Below are 17,728 nucleotides of genomic sequence, written 5' to 3'. Positions count from 1 at the left end.
AATTCATTTTTGTCTTACTGATCCCAGAGGCGTCTATGTACACTTGCAAATTAGCTTTATACAAAAGCACAGCACCCTACATTCAAGTCTACACAGGGTTCCTGGTGCAGACCTGGATTCAGAGACCTCTTGCAGTAATTCTGGGTACCACCTCGAGAAAGCTGAAGGATGGCAGAAGGCAAGTAACTTAACCTCCTTAACTTCCTTTAACCAGCCAGTTAGTGGTGTGCATCCGGCATCACCACACAGCCCAGGTAGCAAGCAAGGGACCTCTTCTTTCACCTCCATCTGGGGGACACTGAGGGTCCTTCCTTTCCCTGAACAGGTGAGTCCAGACTTCGGTGCAGAGAGAGAATATCCTGCCACTTTGGTCTGTGCTTTTTCTCCACGCTTCCCTGTACCTAGCCCTTCTCAGCCGGCCAGAGGCATCCATGTTGCCTCCAGGGGAACTAGGATTGTTAAAGCAGAAAGGGAAAGACAGGTATTCTGCTTTTCACTTCCAAAGTTAAGTTCTGAGAGCCCTCCTCAGGAAGAAGTTTTGGGTGCCAAACTCTTGATTTGTATGAAAGGGTCTCTCATCTATGGGAGGCCCCCAAAGGCACCTAGAAAGAGAAGAGAGAAAGGCCAGGACTGGCCTGTCCCTGGGACCCCTGTGTTGGCAGAGGGGCGGTGATCAGGACAGGACCACCGAGGGGCCTGGGGGGCCCATGTGTAAGGAGAGCACTGAGTACTGAGAAGCAGACCTGAGGCCTCTGTCCTCGTCCCACTGGGAGCCCAGGCCTGCAGCAACCTGCGTGTCACTGTGGGTCCTTATCAGGACTCCCGCCTGTGCCCTGAGATACCAGTGAGTCTCAACTCAACTATCCCACATGACACTCTCATGGCAAAGGCCCAGAGATCTGATGCATCCCCTCCAGCAGGGCGGGGTCCCAGAAACACTGAGAGGGGATGGTGTGGATACCCTAGCATCTTACTTCTACACTTCAAAGAGGCACATCTGACTTGAAATCTGGCATCCTATTTCCTTGTAAGGATGTTTTGGGTCAACTTTTTTTTTTCCTTTAAGAGGCAAAAGAACACAATAGAGAAAGCGTGGAGGCCCAGAGCTTCCATCCTGGCTCTGCTGTGTGCCTCGGCCACACTGAACTTTTTTTTTTTTTTTAGTTTGGCTGCACCGCACAGCTTGTGGGATCTTAGTTCCCTGACCAGGTATTGAACCCGCACCCTCAGCAGTGGAAGTGTGGAGTGCTAACCACTGGACTGCCAGGGAAGTCCCCACTGAACTTCTTTTTTTTTTTTTTGGTGGTACGCGGGCCTCTCACTGTTGTGGCCTCTCCCGTTGCGGAGCACAGGCTCCGGATGCGCAGGCTCAGCAGCCATAGCTCACGGGCCCAGCCGCTTTGCGGCATGTGGGATCTTCCCGGACCGGGGCACGAACCCGCGTCCCCTGCATCGGCAGGCGGACTCTCAACCACTGCGCCACCAGGGAAGCCCCCCACTGAACTTCTTTGAGCCTTAGTTTCCTCACTGAAACACGGGGATAAACATCCCCCCAGCATTTCTGAAACGATCAAGTGGACTGGGGACATGAATGCTTTTAGTAAATTCCAAAACGTGAGCCACTGCTCCTCTGGAAATCTAAGCACAGCCCGTAGAAGACCTGGAGTACAAGTGAAGCAGATGTATCTGGAGGTGTGGCTTCAAGTAATGCCTACTGTGCTTAATATTAAAAAAAACAAAAACCTATAACCCTGCCTTCAAATTCCTCTCACCACTTATTTCAGTCAAAGACAGAGGGACAGGGGATGCTTTCTATGAGAGAGAAAATGAGTTAGAATGCATGAACAAAGGAATTATGAGGTAGGAACAGATGTTTGAAGACAGGAGAATTTTAAATGCATGAGGATGCTGTGCTTAACCCGAGTCTGTCCTTAACCACTCAGCCAAGGAGGAGTAAAAACCATCAGATAGCGGAGAAAAGCTATTTCCTGACAACCTCCAGGGGCTATGATGCCTTTTTTTTTTTTTGGCGGTACGCGGGCCTCTCACTGCCATGGCCTCTCCCGTTGCGGAGCACAGGCTCCGGACGCGCAGGCTCAGCGGCCATAGCTCACGGGCCCAGCCGCGCCGCGGCATGTGGGATCCTCCCGGACCGGGTCACGAACCCGTGTCCCCTGCATCGGCAGGCGGACTCTCAACCACTGCGCCACCAGGGAAGCCCAAGGGGCCCTGATGCTTTTTAACCTCTGCCAGGCAGGAGAGAAATGAAAGTGGACAAGTAACCGCAGAATCTGAGGCCAGACAGATGAATTTTGGATCCCGGATTTACTTCTTACTTGCTATGAAATTTTGGGCGGGTTACTTAACCTCTTGGTTTCTTCAGTGGCAAGATGGAAAAAGTAATGGCTCTCTGTATTCCTTTCCTATCGCTGCTGCAATGAATTACCACAAACTCATGGCTTAAAGCAACACAAACTTATGATTTTATAGTGCTGGAGTTTGGAACTCCACAGCATCAGGAGGGCTGGAGGGGGAGGCTCTGGGGGAGAAAGTTTCTATAAGCAGCTCTTTTGTCCCTTTCCTGTTTGCCCATTTCTGTTCCCCTCAAACCTTACAGAAATGAAATCACTCGGTAACATTTAACCTGCCTCCTGAGTTCTGCTCTACTGAACATACACAACGCCTTACCTAACCTGTTGATTCCTTTCCTGGATTAAAAGGTGTGAGAATGAAGAATTAAGTAGTTAAAGAATGACTGACTCTGTACCCCCAGCTTCCACCTTAGCAAATGTGCAAGTGAACCAGGCAGGCAAGACAGCATCCAAAGGAAGATCAGGAGAAGTCAGCAGTCTGCTAGCAATGGAAAAATGACGAGGGAACTTCCCTGGTGGCGCAGTGGATAAGAATCCGCCTGCCAATGCAGGGGACACGGGTTCGAGCCCTGGTCCGGGAAGATCCCACATGCTGCGGAGCAACTAAGCCCATGCGCCTCAACTACCGAGCCTGCGCTCTAGAGCCCGTGAGCCATAACTACTGAGCCCGCGTGCCGCAACTACCGAAGCCCGCGTGCTTAGAGTCGGTGCTCCGCAACGAGAAACCACCACAATGAGAAGCCTGTGCACCACAACGAAGAGTAGCCCCTGCTCGCCGCAACTAGAGAAAGCCTGCGCGCAGCAACGAAGACCCAACACAGCCAAATATAAATAAAATTAAACCAAAAAAAAAAAACAAAAAACGATGAAGAATCTGACCTCCTACCTTAATGATTAACTGAGATTGTTTTCCCTTTCCAAGAATTGTCATGCTGAGCAGAATCTTCGGAGTTGGTCTCGGACATGAGTCCACCTTCTCCCCAGATCGCTGGCTTTTCTGATTAAAACAACTTTCCTTTTCAGCAACACTTGCCTCTCGATTATTTGTTTTTGAGTGGTGAACTGCTGAACTGAGTTTGGTAACACTTCCTGGCCTTTTCCAGCTTCCAGAGGCCACCTCCACTCCCTGCTTGTGGCCTTCCTCTACCTTCAAAGCCACCATGACACCTTCAATCTCTCAGACACTCCTACCCTCCTCTTATAAAGATACTTGTGATTACATTGGGCCCACCAAATAATCCACGCTAACTCCCCCACCTCAAGATTCTTACTCATATCTGCAAAATCTCTTCTACCCTTAAGCTAACAGATTCATTAGGTTCTAGGTATTTGAGTGTGGCCATCTTTGGGGGGGGGATTATTTTTCCTAACACAACAGTCATCAAGGAGTAAATATGTAGTATAATAGAAGGCACTTAGAGTCTGCCACGTATAACAGTAAACACTCAATAAATGTTTGCTACTATGATTACTATTATTTGCTCAAGCAGAAAGTCTCAGCCTGGAAAGCCTCCACCACTCACTGGCTCTGCCCCAACCCTTTCACCTGGCCAAATCCTGAGACCCTTCTGGAAGCCTTCCACGACTTAGGCTAGATTTGTGATTGGGGGAACCTGTTCTCAGTTCCCTGTGGTGTTATGATCACCTGCCTGTCTCACTAGATCGTAAATTCCTCAAGAGCTGGGATGCCTTCTTCTCATCTCTGCGTCCCGACCCCCAGCACATGGCACACAGCAGCCTTCACATGTCTCATCAACAACCAAGGGTCCCTCCTGACTCCACAGCAAACAGGGGTGCAACCTGCCGGGTGCTCCAGACCACGGGGTGCTGCTCCCTGCGGGAGGCGAGCTGTGCAGGGCATGTCTGTGTCCCAAGGTCATTGTGCTCTGCACGGGGGCGGTTATTCAGGGAGAGTAGCTGGCTTCCCCATCGAGGAGGCTCTCGCATGAAATGCAGGGACGACAGATGCATGCGTTCATCCTGGAAGGGAGGGAGACCTGGGCTCCAGCACGCGTGGCAGCCAGGTGGCGTTTGCTGGGAGTCACGTCTCAGGGCTGCAGGTGGGCGGGAGGGACCAGCATGGGAAACAGGCTCCACGACGCTTGGGCAGGTTGGGGGCGATCAGACACAAGGAAGAAAGACCCACAGAAATCACCTGGTTCCGTGGTTTGTAAAACTCAAGACACAGTCCCAGGCTCTAGCCCAGACCTGCTGAATCAGAACGTCCAGGGGTGAGGCAAGAAAGCAGTATTTCTGAAAACTACCCAAAGCAATTGTGTCATGCAGCCAGGTTTGGAAACCACGGATGGATCTACCCTGAATTTCACAGACAGACTGTGCTACAAATAAATGGTTCCCTAAACAGGTGTGTTAAAATGGAAGGAACAGCCAGGGCAGCTCATCATTAAGCAAACTTACTGTGAACGAGGCAGGCCCCACATCACATCCAGAACATATGAAACCCTTCTCACAGAGCTGTGTCCCCTAACCCATCCAGGCCCGCAGAAGAGTGGACCTGCGGGTGGTCTCTCTACTCTAGCAAGCCCCCAGATCTTCAAGACGTGCAGGTCTCTGATCCAGCCTCTCAGGGCACTCTCTGGAGGGCTCCGGGATGGGTCAAACTCCCCGGTACCAGGCTCTATCTGGAGCCTGGTACATCAGGAGCTGCTTGGCCCATTGGTCCGGTCCCTGGATGGGTGGGGTGTCCACAAAACAGGCTGTTCTCGAGAGACATCTTTGTGCTGTGTGTTATTTTGCTGAGAGTCTCTGCCTCTTGCCCCGAGTTATACTGCTGGGGATGAAGAATGTCACCTGCCAGTATCAGTAAACAAAGGATCTTGCGACCATCAAACCAGAAGCCACGGCAGTCACCCCCAGCTGTGCACCCTGAAGGGTTTCAGGATGGAGAAAAGCAGGATACTGACCCTAGAGAGTTACGGCGCATATCAAAGGAATCATTTCAATGAGCCCAGACTCTTGCATCTGCCCATACGAAGAAAAGTGCTCAATTCATTAACCTGAGATATCTGGTTTTCTTTAATTTCAGTAAGCTTTTGATGTTCCGACTACCTGGTCTTTGTTGCAGAAACTCCTGTATAGCCTTGGTCCTCCCTGACCTTTTCAGAGCAGTTCCTCAGAGCAATCTGAGAGGCTGTGTCCTCGGCTTAAGTCCTCAGTCAATCCATCGAATAAAACATAATTCTCAACTCTCACGTGGTGCGTTTTTTTTCAGTCGACACTACCAAACACTCCTTTTGGGAAATGCACCTTCCTTGTACGGTGGGAGTGTGGAAGGAGGGCAACGAAGCCCTATTCTGTCAAGGAAGGCCGCTGAGCATCAATAACCTGTGGGTCTACCACGTTTCCAGCTGCTTCCATTTTCACCGGCACCACACAGATCAGGTAAGTTCATTTACCTCCTGACCTTCATCTTGGATCAACATCGTAATCCTTCCAAGAGCAGCGCATTTTAAATTCATAACACCCTTCCCTAGCATTCCCTATCTCCCTTCTTCGTTTTATTTTTTTCCCAAGCACCGATTATACTGTTAAATGCTCATTTATTTGCTTATTTAAATTACTTTCGATTTTCTGACTTATTATTATGGTGTGATGCCTCTACTAAAACATATACGAGGGCAGGGATTTTTTTTGTTTCCCCGTCCACTGCCTGCCTTTTCCACTGCTGTATCCCTCCCACATAGAAGGTGCAGTGAGGAAAAACAGCAGGATAGAGTGAGGACTGTTTAAAAAAAAAAAAAAAAGAAAGAAAGAAAGAGAGCAAACCCCACCACGGGGCCTGTTTCACAGCTAACACCTAACAACTAGAGGGAGCCCGAGCTAGCCTGGGGCCGTGGGTCAATCTGTGGGTGGTTTAGGTGAGTTGCCATGGTTACCGTGAAGCTGGGCCAGGGCCCAGAGCTCCTGCCTCGGGCCACCAGACCTTGGGGGTGGGTAGAGGGGGACCAGGAGGTTCGGGAAAAACATAAAACAGAGACTCACCCTTGGATAGAGACACGTTCTCACGGAAGGCTAAGAAACCGTAACCCCCGACGTCAGCGACTGGTGAGAGCATCGGATCAAGTGCGTAACGTCAGGGGGACAAAGGAGTCATAAACAAGAAGCAGCGCTGCAACGGCTTGAACGCAGAAAGAATGAGTCATCCGGGGAAGCAGGGTGGTGGCGGTTTGCTGTTGCTTCGCAGAGACTGGCGGCCTGAGCAGCCTCAGGGACTGCTAGGCAGGGGGGTCCCTTTTAAGGGACTTCAAAACATGAGAACTTGCAGCAGAAAGAGTATACATTCTACAGAATCATTTTTGTTTGGCCCACACTTCATATCTGTTCTCTGAAGCCTCCCTACTTGGTTTCCCTCGGACCCCCCGCAAGTGGGCAGTGTCACCCACCCCCTGGCTTCACCTGGGTACTAGCAGCTCTGGCTCCGTCTCCAGCCGGATTTCTGCTCACCTGGATGCACCTCCCAGCTCCCCCTGCCCTCCATCTCCTGCTAGCCGCTCTGACTCACCCTGCACAGCAGGCACAGGGCGCCAAGGCTGGGACCTGCTAAATCCTGGATCTGCTCAACCCCTGCCCTGGATCCCCATTCCTCCTACAAAAGACTCTTCCAGGGCTTCACTGGTGGCGCAGTGGTTGAGAGTCCGCCTGCTGGTGAAAGGGACGCGGGTTCGTGCCCCGGTCCGGGAAGATCCCACATGCCGCGGAGCGGCTGGGCCCATGCGCCATGGCCGCTGAACCTGCGCGTCCGGAGCCTGTGCTCCGCAACGGGAGAGGCCACAACAGTGAGAGGCCCGCGTGCCGCAAAAAAAAAAAAAAGAGACTCTTCCATATGCCACTCATGCGCCTTCATAACCGGGCTCCGATCTGCCCTTTCCACTCTCCTCACTGCACTTTCCTAACGCTGGGCCTTCACACAGGCTGGTCACTCTGGCTTAGAGAGCCCTTTCTCCCTTGTCTGGATTCAAAAATGGGACTCGGCTTTCCAGGGCCTGCTGAAGACCCGAACTTGCTGAACGTGGTTTGCAGCAGTTAACGCACAGGAGAAGCAGAGAAAGGCTGACCACCCTGGGAAGGCTGGTCACGGTGAGGATGGGCAGAAGTCCGTGGTGACAAATCCCATGACAAAGAAAACACACCTGGGTCCAGGCCAACGATCGGCTTATTTCAGACGCTATTTACTAAAACAGATTCTAGCACAAGGAGAGGGTTTGGAGAGAAACTGGGCAGTTCAGAGGACTTTGACCCATTAGAGTATGTAACGGGTGGGGGATGTCAGGGCTGGTCCCCCTCCACCCTGCCCCATGCAGGACACACTGTGCTTTTCTCTAACCTCCTCTTAGCAGTTCTGAGGACATGGAGACATGGCAGAGTGGTGGCAGTGGTCACACTCGCTGCAAGGTGGACAGACGGACGGAGCACAGAAAGGTCTGTGGGAAACAGCCAGAAGAAGACACGATTCTACAAGACCGGCCGAGTGGAGCTGAAACACCAAACCCCGCTTGCAAGGGAGATGAGGCAAAGCCACTCAGAGACAGGGACAGGGTAGTGGGGTCACCCGGGTACCCAAAGGTCTAAGTCAGCAGAAGACTCCGGTGACCCTGTCCGTGTTAGTTAAAATTCAGCTGAAGAAGAGAATACGGGATGCCGATGAAGGCCGATTTATGTAACTACGCCTCACCTTTTTGCTCCAGAAAGAATTTGGTGACTGCTTCCCTGTGTTACTTCCCTTGAGGTTCAACGCTTTGGAAATCTCAAGTTCCATCATCCCTTCCTGGCCACACAGCCCTTAAAACTTCAGAAGCCTGACTGTGTCTCTACATCCCTGCAACATTTGCTTCCCCCATATATACCATCAAACATACACTTACACGCTTAAGTAATCTGTCTCCTTAACCAAGATGCGACCCTCCCTTGTCCGTGTGGTCCCACAGGTGTCAGGGGCTAAATAAGCACCTACAGACCAGTTAGAGACCCTGGGTTGTAAGTGAAGTCAAGCGGGGCACAGAGAAAACAGATTTTTCCCAAGATTGAGGAACAGAGACTAAAAGCAAAGAGCAAAGAGCTCACACTGGTTTAGCAGGCCACCAGTTTTGGGCTCTAGACTTTGCTGGAAATTCTGAAGGGGATCAGAATAGACCACCCCAAAATATGCCACCTTGGCATAAGGATTGAGCTGAAGGCAATTAGAAAACAGCAGACACAGGAGAAATTCTCTGGCCTCCCCCTTTCTACCTAAAAGCAGGATATAAATCTCCCTTTGTGAAGGTGTTTTCCCCTCCCATCACCCAGGAGGAGGAAAACAACCAGTATCACTGGAGAAAGACACCACCAAGATGGGCCTGCACAAATAAACCTACACAAAGAAAATAACCCTTATCTGCCATTAGTTTTCGCTACTTACTTACCTTCCCAAAATTTACCACCCCTGGAAGCTCAAAGCCCTGTATCTTTGTCTTGTCACTTTCCCACAACTCACGTCCCTTTGTTAAAATGGTACCTATGCTCTCAAGCCTAACCGGTTCTTTGGGTTTGCTCTTCTATCCTGTGAAGGTCCTGTGCGCATGCATAATAAACCTTTTCCCCTGTTAATCTGGCTCTTTTCTCTTGTTATTCTTGCCTGTCCTCAGTTTACTTCCCAGGCCCCAGGCACAGAATATAAGAAGGTAGAGGAGAAATTTTCTTCCTCTCCTACAGTTTCCATAAAGGGTATGCATAGCAGGTACTACGGAGCAACAGGACAGATGCCTGCCCAAATCAGGCTGGAAAAACATGCCGGAGGAGGATTCCAATTCTTGGATGTGCCTGGACCCTCATACAGGTAAGGAAAGATGGAAAGGTGGAGGCCACTGTGATAGTGGGTCCCACCGATAAAAAGGGGATCCCCTCCAGGATGTGAGGGTCCTGACACCACCCACTGTCTACCATCCCTGTCTTTGCCTCTCCAACAGCGTCCGGAACCTGAGCCACAGAGTCCGAGGGGCCATCATGGAAGATAACCTACTTGTAACAGACTGTCCTCAGCAATGCCCCACCTTGCTCTGCTTTCTACCCCCTCTCAATATTCCCTTGCTCTTTCCTTCCTGTTTTCTAATTCCGTTTCTCCTACTTGGACCTTTATACTTGTGTATTGTTTTGGCGAACATCTCTCAATTTTACATATTTGTGTGATACAACACCGGAAGGAGTAATTACACTTGAATTCGGGTTGGTGGGGCTATGGGGGCACATGTATTTTTCACAGTAACCCCTTTTAAGCTGCAGTTGCAAAGGTGCTCTAATAAGAATTTTGGAAACAATTTTAAATGTTTTCCTTCTTCCTATTGCTATCATCCTGCCCCTCTTCCTTTGGTGGCGACCTTGGGGAGGGCGTGGCAGAGAAGGCCCCAGAGCTGCAAGTTACACACGAGCACCAGGAGGAAGCACAGGGACGAATGAGAAAAGCAGAAAGCGCAGCTCGCGCCAGTTACCGGGTGGAGGGAGGGCTCGTGCATGAGTTTGATGGGGCAGAGGGGGTGACTTGGGCCCCAGAGGGATGGTTTTTTTTAATTTTTTTCAATTTTTCTTTAAATTATTTATTTTTGTGTGTGTGTTTGTTTTTCTTAACATCTTTATTGGAGTATAATTGCTTTACAATGGTGTGTTAGTTTCTGCTTTATAACAAAGTGAATCAGCTATACATATACATATACCCCCATATCTCCTCCCTCCCACCATCCCTACCCCACCCCTCTAGGTGGTCACAAAGCACCATTTCTTCTATCTTCTGTCTCCTCTATCTACTTCCTCAGCCTCACAGCAGATGTCCCACTAGAGAGTCAACCCAGCTGCCCAGGGAGAAATGGTTTGAGAACTCTAAGAAGTGAGAGGAACAAATCTTCTTTGGGAAGGGAGCACAAATGCAGTCCCTGGGGGTGGGTCTCTTCCACGCATCTCAATCGCTCGCCTCCCACTGGTATATGCGTTTCCTTGGTTAGTTAAAAAAGTCACCACCCACCACAAGTACCCTGCTAGATATACCCCTGGATAAAAAGGACACTACGGACACCGTTGTCTTTTTTTGTTTTGCTGAAGAGAAACCTTCCAGGTACGCCGGGAGGATTAAATGAGCTCATCCACGAGGGGCATCCAGGTGAAGCCTGGTCCTCCCTCCACGCCGTTGCCCGCTGCTCCCTCTGCTCTCTGGTCCTCCTAGGCTGAGCCACTGGTGACTCACTTGCAGATACCTGGGAACCTCAGGGCTTCAGGGACAGAGTAGCTTCTCCACACCCAGGGCCCATTCCAGAAGCACCGTATCCTCAACACACCCTGCACTCCCCAATCTGCACAGGACCTGACTTTTTTAAAAATTAATTAATTAATTTACATTTTATTTTTGGCTGCGTTGGGTCTTTGTTCCGGCGTGCGGTCTTTCTCTAGTTGCGGACAGCGGGGGCTACTCTTCGTTCTGGTGCGCGGGCTTCTCATTGGGTGGCTTCTCTTGTTGCGGAGCACGGGCTCTACGTGTGCAGGCTTCAGTAGTTGTGGCACACGAGCTCTGGAGCGCAGGCTCAGTAGCTGCGGCGCACAGGCTTAGTTGCTCCGCGGCACGTGGGATCTTCCCGGACCAGGCTTCGAACCTGTGTCCCTGCATTGGCAGGCATATTCTTAACCACTGAGTCACCAGGGAAGTCCCAGGACCTGCCATTTTGTTTGCCAAGTTCCACCAGAAAAACTGATTGCACACCAGCTGCCATTTGACCTCACAAAAGCTCCTTGACAATTAAAGTGATTTGGAATGCTCCAGCTAGCTTGTTGAATGGAGCTCTTTTTAAGTACCCACTGTTTTCTCTGCAGTAATTTTTCTTCTTCCAGCAGTACTTCTTGCCTCTACTTCCTTCCCTAAATGGAAATTTCATTTGCTTGTTTTCACTTCTGATCATTTTTTAAAAGATATTTGGTTTATTCTTCATGTGGCTTCAACCAGCTACTTAAAACCTTTCAGTAGTATTACATTAATTTCTATAGTGTAATTGATCTCCCTGTTTTTCTTTTCTGACACTCATTCAGCTTCTCCGATTTTCAGTTAAAATTCCTTTGCTGACTACTGTTGAAAGGATATTTTGGTAGTATTTTTGGTGCATGAAGGAAGTTAAATTTCAATTTCTGGCTTAAGAAAACTGATGAACAATTTCTCTACCTGAATAATAGTCCTCTGGAAGCCTGAATATGTCTAGAGTGGAAAAAAAAAGAACAGGAATAATCTGCAAGATTAGATAATATTGATAGTAAATTCTCATAAAGGTGTTCTGAGAACAAATCAGGTAATATCTTAAAGACACTGTTTCAAAATTCCATGAAGAAAAAAGGTCAATCTACTAACGTGCATTGCATTATTAGGCATTCTCCCTTCCTCAACTAGAACAAAACAGCAGACAAGGTAAGAAAAATGTGACAGTGATATGTGGCTATAAATAAATGAGAAGGATTCGTCTAGTAGACTTCAGTCTTTTCTCAGCCATTTGGCTGCTTTCCTCAGCAAGGAGTAGTTACGTGGTGAGTCAGTGTGTGCGTGTGCGCGAGAGATGACATTATTCAGTCACTCGTAAGCTCAACCCCATCCTCCTGAGACAGCTGCCAGGCTCTAGCCTCCCTGGGAACCAGGGGGACAAGAGGACAGTGTCCAGTTCCCACCTGATGTTCCACCATTTCGAAGAACGTACTGAGATTTGGAGGGCTTCAGGGACTGTCATTTTGGCTTTAAAAACTGTAAGATGAATACAAGAAAAGCTTTTTCCTCGTTTCTCCACCATTAACTTGCATGAGAAACGGCAAAGGCGATTGCCCGGCCAATCATAGCACCACTGGGAATGACCCTTTTGCACCGCTTTTTTTCTCAGCTGCCCAAACATCTTCTAGAGGCTTCCTCTGAACAATTTTATGTTAAGGAGGCTGAAGGATAGGAGCCACGTGTGGGCGGAGGAGAAAACTGGAAGCCCATTGTCCTAAATAGTCATTTCAGCCTAATAACCCCATGGTGCGGCTACTCATTAACTAGCATCACAATACACCTTACCTTAACGCCTACTAGTTATGCCCAGCTATATCCATGTCTCATCACGACTGATATTGCTGCCAACCCCACACTTCAAAAATAATTCACAGTTTACAGTGTACCGTGTCTTGTTTCTCAGGATTGAAAAAGGCTTTCCATTTATCACCTCGTTTGTTCCCACAGCAGGGAACTGGGCCAGATCTGATGGTGGGTGCCTCCTTCCCCCCACCCCCACCCCCAGCATGCAGAAACCAGGAAAAGGATTTCCCCAAAGGATCAAGAAGCCAGCCAGAGGGCCCGGGTCCCCTCCCTGCCTCTTTGAGGCATTTGCCACTGAATTTTCCTGTCGCACCATGAGAAGGAAGCACCACAGTGAGGACTCATGAGCAGATGATGAGACTGACACGGTTTAATGGGAAACACCAGCGCAGCCCAGCCGGCCCTGCGCCAGCCTTTTACAGTCCTGGGAGGCAACAGAGAGAGAAGAAAACAGGCGCCGGTGGGGAGCTGGGAAGAGGGCGGGAGAACCCGTGTCCAGGATCCACTTTATCACTTGATCAAACTTTACCATTTCTGCATTTCCTAACACCCTAGCTCAAGATACAGAGAAATAAGTCCTCCTTGTTTTTAAATTAAGAAGTCTTCTCCAGTCACACCTCCGTCCACCGCCCCATCCCATCCTCTTGTTTTTATTTCTAAGGTAATTTAAAAAATTAAACCTAAGCTCCCCGAATGCCGCTGGGTGCGAGCGCAGCTCATTTCAGCACCAGACTCGGGGACAGACGCCATAAGGGGGGGACAAACCGTCGCCCCTCCGTCCACTGTCGCCGCCCGAGGTAGGTGTCCCGGGTGCTGCGGAATCAAGAGGGCTTCTTCAGGCCCAAAGCATTTCTCCAAATAAAATGACCAACTAGCCACTCCGTCCCTCCCATTACGGCGCTCCTCAACGGGGGACGCCCCTGCCGAGACAAGAGCGAACTGCCGTGACCTACATACGAAAAACGGGTCCCCAGAAGCCTCCCCCGCCTCGAGCCGGAAAAATGGGGCGACCCCGACCCCCAGGAGACCCTTGAGACGTTCCGAGCTGTCTGTCCAAACCTGCGCTCGGGTTTCCCAAGGGCTCGGCGGAGGATCCTGGCTTCGAGGAGCCCCCGCACGCGCCGGCGCCGGGCCGCCGACGATGCCCACCTGTGCGGGCGCCGCGCAGGCCGGGTTCGCCGCGGACGGCCAAGATGATCACAGGTATTCGTTTCGTGAGCTTCCGCTGACAGCTGCAGGAAGACGCAGGCACCAGAACCGTCTCTCCACTTCCAGAGAGCGTCCCGCCCGAGTTTCCCTTTTGTCTCTGGCTCGCCCCGAGCTCGCTGGAGCAAGGACGGTGCCTTTCGTTCCCCACCGACACGCCCCGGCCGGCACTTACCCGGGCCGAGGGCGCCGCTCACGCGCTGGCTTTGTCTCCGGAGCCGTGCTCGCAGTGGGTGGCCAGACCGAACGGCATCGCCCCTCAATCCGGGCGCAAGGCTGGGCGGGCTCCGGCTCGGCGCTCGGGCTCCCGCGCCTGGGCGCCGACGGGCTGGCGGTGGAAACGCGCGCCTCGCGCAGCGCGCCGCCCCCGGGGTCTCCGCGCCGCGTCACCAGCCCTGCCCCGCCCCGCCCCGTGCCTCCAGGCCCGGGCAAGGGAAAGACCCCGTGAGGCCGAGCGCTGGGTGCAGGTGGGCGAGCCCGTGCCCCGCTAGCGAGTGCGGTCACCCAGCTGCCGAGTACTTTGTTTGCTCGGCACCCCCCGTGCCGGGCTCCAGGCGTGCGTCCGGGTCCGGCGGGTGCAGAGCGCGTGTCGCCGAACCCCGCCTTCTGGCGTCCACTCTGGTCGCGCCCACTCCGCAGCAGGGTCTCGCCCGGCGCCCGGGAAGGGCCGGGAGGGGCCAGGAAATCCCGCCCGCCGCCGTCGACGTCACTGGTGCGTCACCAGGGCTCCCGCACCCGGGCTCCGCGCACTCCCAGCGCCCCTAGCCTCCCATCCCCGACCCCGCGACCCCGCCCGGCCCAGCTCTCCGCCTGGGACGCGCATCGTCCAGGGGCTGGAGGAGGGGAGATGAGGGGGACGGTGGGGTGTTGGGGCCGTGGTCCTCGCGGGGTTCGGGGACCTCGGCCTCTGGCAACTTCATCCTTGCCAGCGGGTTAGCTCCGTGGACCAACCCGGCTAGGCGCGGCCGGTTGCCATCCATCACCAAAGAATACACAGCACCCCACCCCACCCCCAAGGGGGGCAGTGAAAGGAGAAATGCTTAATACCCGTAAAGATTCACAGGCCATTGTCTCCATTTATCGGGACGTTGCTAAGTAACGGGAAATGTAAGGGTGGCCACACCAGCCCAAGGCGTTGGGAGTGGAAGTGAGCCGCGAGCTCTCCTCCCGGGCTGCGACCGGGAAGGCGGGAGCACATTCCTAGTGTTCGTGGAGAGCAGAAGCTGTTTACACGGGGAAATCCTTGGCGACTCCTCATTCCTTCTGAACTGTAAGCGTTTTGCGATGGAGATACTAAAAACCTCTCCGTTATTATAATCCTTTTCCTTTAGGGAAAAACAGCTTAAGCGCCGTCCATGTTACAACTCCTGGTAAAACAATACAAAACATTTGGAATAGGGAAGCTACGTTACACTTACAGCAGTGTTAGCAAGATTGGTAGGAAAAGGAGGCCAATGTTAATTCCTTTATAGTAACAGCAGAAAATCGTGGTTGACAATTAGGAAATATTTCTCGAAAACCTGCGTTCGCCGTCCTCATCTACCATCAGCAGCCATTCCTTGCCGTAAAGGGTACGAGGATCACTTGTTTCTGAGATCTCTGATCCCCGTTACCTTGACATTTGCCCCCAGACAAATGTGCAAATTCCGAGACTCCAGGTGTCTGATAGAATGCAAATGTGGAGTTCAGAAAGCCTCACCTGGGGCTAGCAAACATCTCACACGGGTTTTTGTCACAGCTTAGAAGTGCCCATCTAAGACACAGAATTAAACCATGGTAAAGTGGCTCAGCCAGTAAATACCCACTACACTGACCGTTTTTTAAAAAGTGAGAAAGATATATGAGAACTGCATAAATTAAAATTCAACAGATCCAAAATAATGTGGAGTTCAGAAAGCCTCACCTGGGGCTAGCAAACATCTCACACGGGTTTTTGTCACAGCTTAGAAGTGCCCATCTAAGACACAGAATTAAACCATGGTAAAGTGGCTCAGCCAGTAAATACCCACTACACTGACCGTTTTTTAAAAAGTGAGAAAGATATATGAGAACTGCATTTAAAATTCAACAGATCCAAACCTGGGCTCATTATTTCCACCCTCCAAATCTATTTCTCCTGTACTTCCTGACTCAGAGGCACCACTGCCCAGTTGGTTGGCTGAGGCAGAATCCTCAGTGTTCTTATTATCCCAACTCCCATCTCAATCAATCGCAATCAGGCAATTGTAAGGGAAATCAGTTTCCACCCTTTCAGATTCCTCACTCACTTATTTTATCTTTCTCATTCATTCCAATACCCCTTAAAGTAGAATTATGTCCATTTTAAAGAGAAAGAAGAGGGTCATTTTGAGCCCTTGGCTCCAGAGTGAATCCCTAGACCAGCAGCATCAGCTGGGAACTTGCTAGAAATGCACATTCTCAGGACCCATCCCAGCCCTACTGATTCAGAAACTCTGGGGCTGGGGCCCAGCAATTGGTGTTTTAAGCCCTCTAGGTGATTCTGATTCTATCTCTGTCCATCACCCAAGACTGCTGTGTTGACGAAAATTCAATTAACAAACTAAAGAGAAAAAAAGGGAATTTTATTCGAGCCAAACTGAGGATTATAACCCAGGAGACACACTCTCAGAAGGCTCTGAGAACTGTTCCACCTGTTAGAAGTCAGAGGCACAGTCATACACATTTTTGAGACAAAAGATTGTATATCAGAATGGCATATTGATATTTTACGTAAAGTTCCCCAAGGATAATACAGTCCAGGTAAGCCCATACAAAGCAGCAAGTCACCATGACCCCCTAGCGTTGGGAAAGAAGGCTATTCTTTTACATGGATAAAATTAGAAGAAAGAGGGGGGGGCGGGTAATGACCTGTGGCCCAGCAGGCACTCTCATCTTTGAGAAGGTCTGGTTAATGTGTAACAAAAATGCACACTGCACATTAGGGAGGGAGGAAGGAGGCATAAAGGGACAGAACGAGACAATTTTGTGTTTAAATTTTCTTGTCCTGCCTTAAAATGTAAATTTTATTTCATTAGCTGCAATCACCTGACACCGGCTGCAGACCCTGGACATCCATTTTCCTTCCTTTGCCCCCCGTTCTGATACCTTTGTCTGATACCGATATAGCCTCTGCAGATTTCTTAGATTGGTCTTTGCATGATGTATCTTTTTCCATCCTTTTACATTTAACTTAGCTGTATCTTTATTCTTAAACTGGGGATTCTCTATTCTTGCAGACAGCATAGAGTTGGATCTTGCTTTTTTATTCAGCCTGCCAAACTGGGCCTTTTAATTGGAGTGTTTGGGTCATTTACTTCTTATGTAATTATCATGTGGTTGGGTTTAAATCTACAATCTTGCTATTTGTCTTTTATTTGTCCTATTATTGTGCATTCCTTTTATCCTGTCTCTCTTTTTTTTAAATTGAGATATAGTTAATTTACAATATTATATTAGTTTCAGGTGTACAACATAGTGATTCAAAATTTTTATAGGGGCTTCCCTGGTGGTGCAGTGGTTGAGAGTCCGCCTGCCGATGCAGGGGACACGGGTTCGTGTCCCGGTCCGGGAAGATCCCACATGCCGCGGAGCGGCTGGGCCTATGAGCCATGGCCAGTGAGCCTGCGCGTCTGGAGCCTGTGCTTTGCAATGGGAGAGGCCACAACAGTGAGGGGCCCGCGTACCGCAAAAAAAAAAAAAAAAAATTTTATAGGTTACACTCCATTTAAAAATTTATTATAAATATTGGCTATATTCCCTGTGCTGTACAATATATCCTTGTAGTTGATTTATTTTGTAAGTAGTAGTTTGTATCTCTTAATCCCATACCCTTATCTTGCCCCTCTCCCATTTTCTCTCCCCACTGGTAACCACTAGTTTGTTCTCTATATCTGTGAGTCTGTTTGTTTTGTTATATTCATTCGTTTTATTTTTTAGATTCCACATATAAGTGTTAACATATAGTATTTGTTTTTCTCTATCTGATTTACTTCACTAAATACCCTCCAGGTCTATACATGTTGTTACAAATGGCAAAATGTTATACTTTTTATGGTTGAGTAGTATT

At 50.1% G+C, this 17,728-nt stretch overlaps 1 protein-coding gene across 1 annotated transcript in view; it reads right to left on the bottom strand.

Moving 5' to 3' along the window:
• Positions 1-14,037, bottom strand: part of GNG4 (G protein subunit gamma 4) — a 70,311-nt gene extending 56,274 nt beyond the window's left edge. The window contains exon 1 of the mRNA XM_024761431.1: positions 13,838-14,037. The gene's annotated coding sequence lies outside the window, so the exon portion shown is untranslated. The remainder of the gene's footprint in view (positions 1-13,837) is intronic.
• Positions 14,038-17,728: the final 3,691 nt, after the last annotated feature.

Source organism: Neophocaena asiaeorientalis, unplaced genomic scaffold, assembly GCF_003031525.2.
Source record: "Neophocaena asiaeorientalis asiaeorientalis breed wild unplaced genomic scaffold, Neophocaena_asiaeorientalis_V1.1 scaffold166, whole genome shotgun sequence".
NCBI lineage: Eukaryota > Metazoa > Chordata > Mammalia > Artiodactyla > Phocoenidae > Neophocaena > Neophocaena asiaeorientalis.
This window is presented reverse-complemented; position numbering and strand designations above follow the sequence as displayed.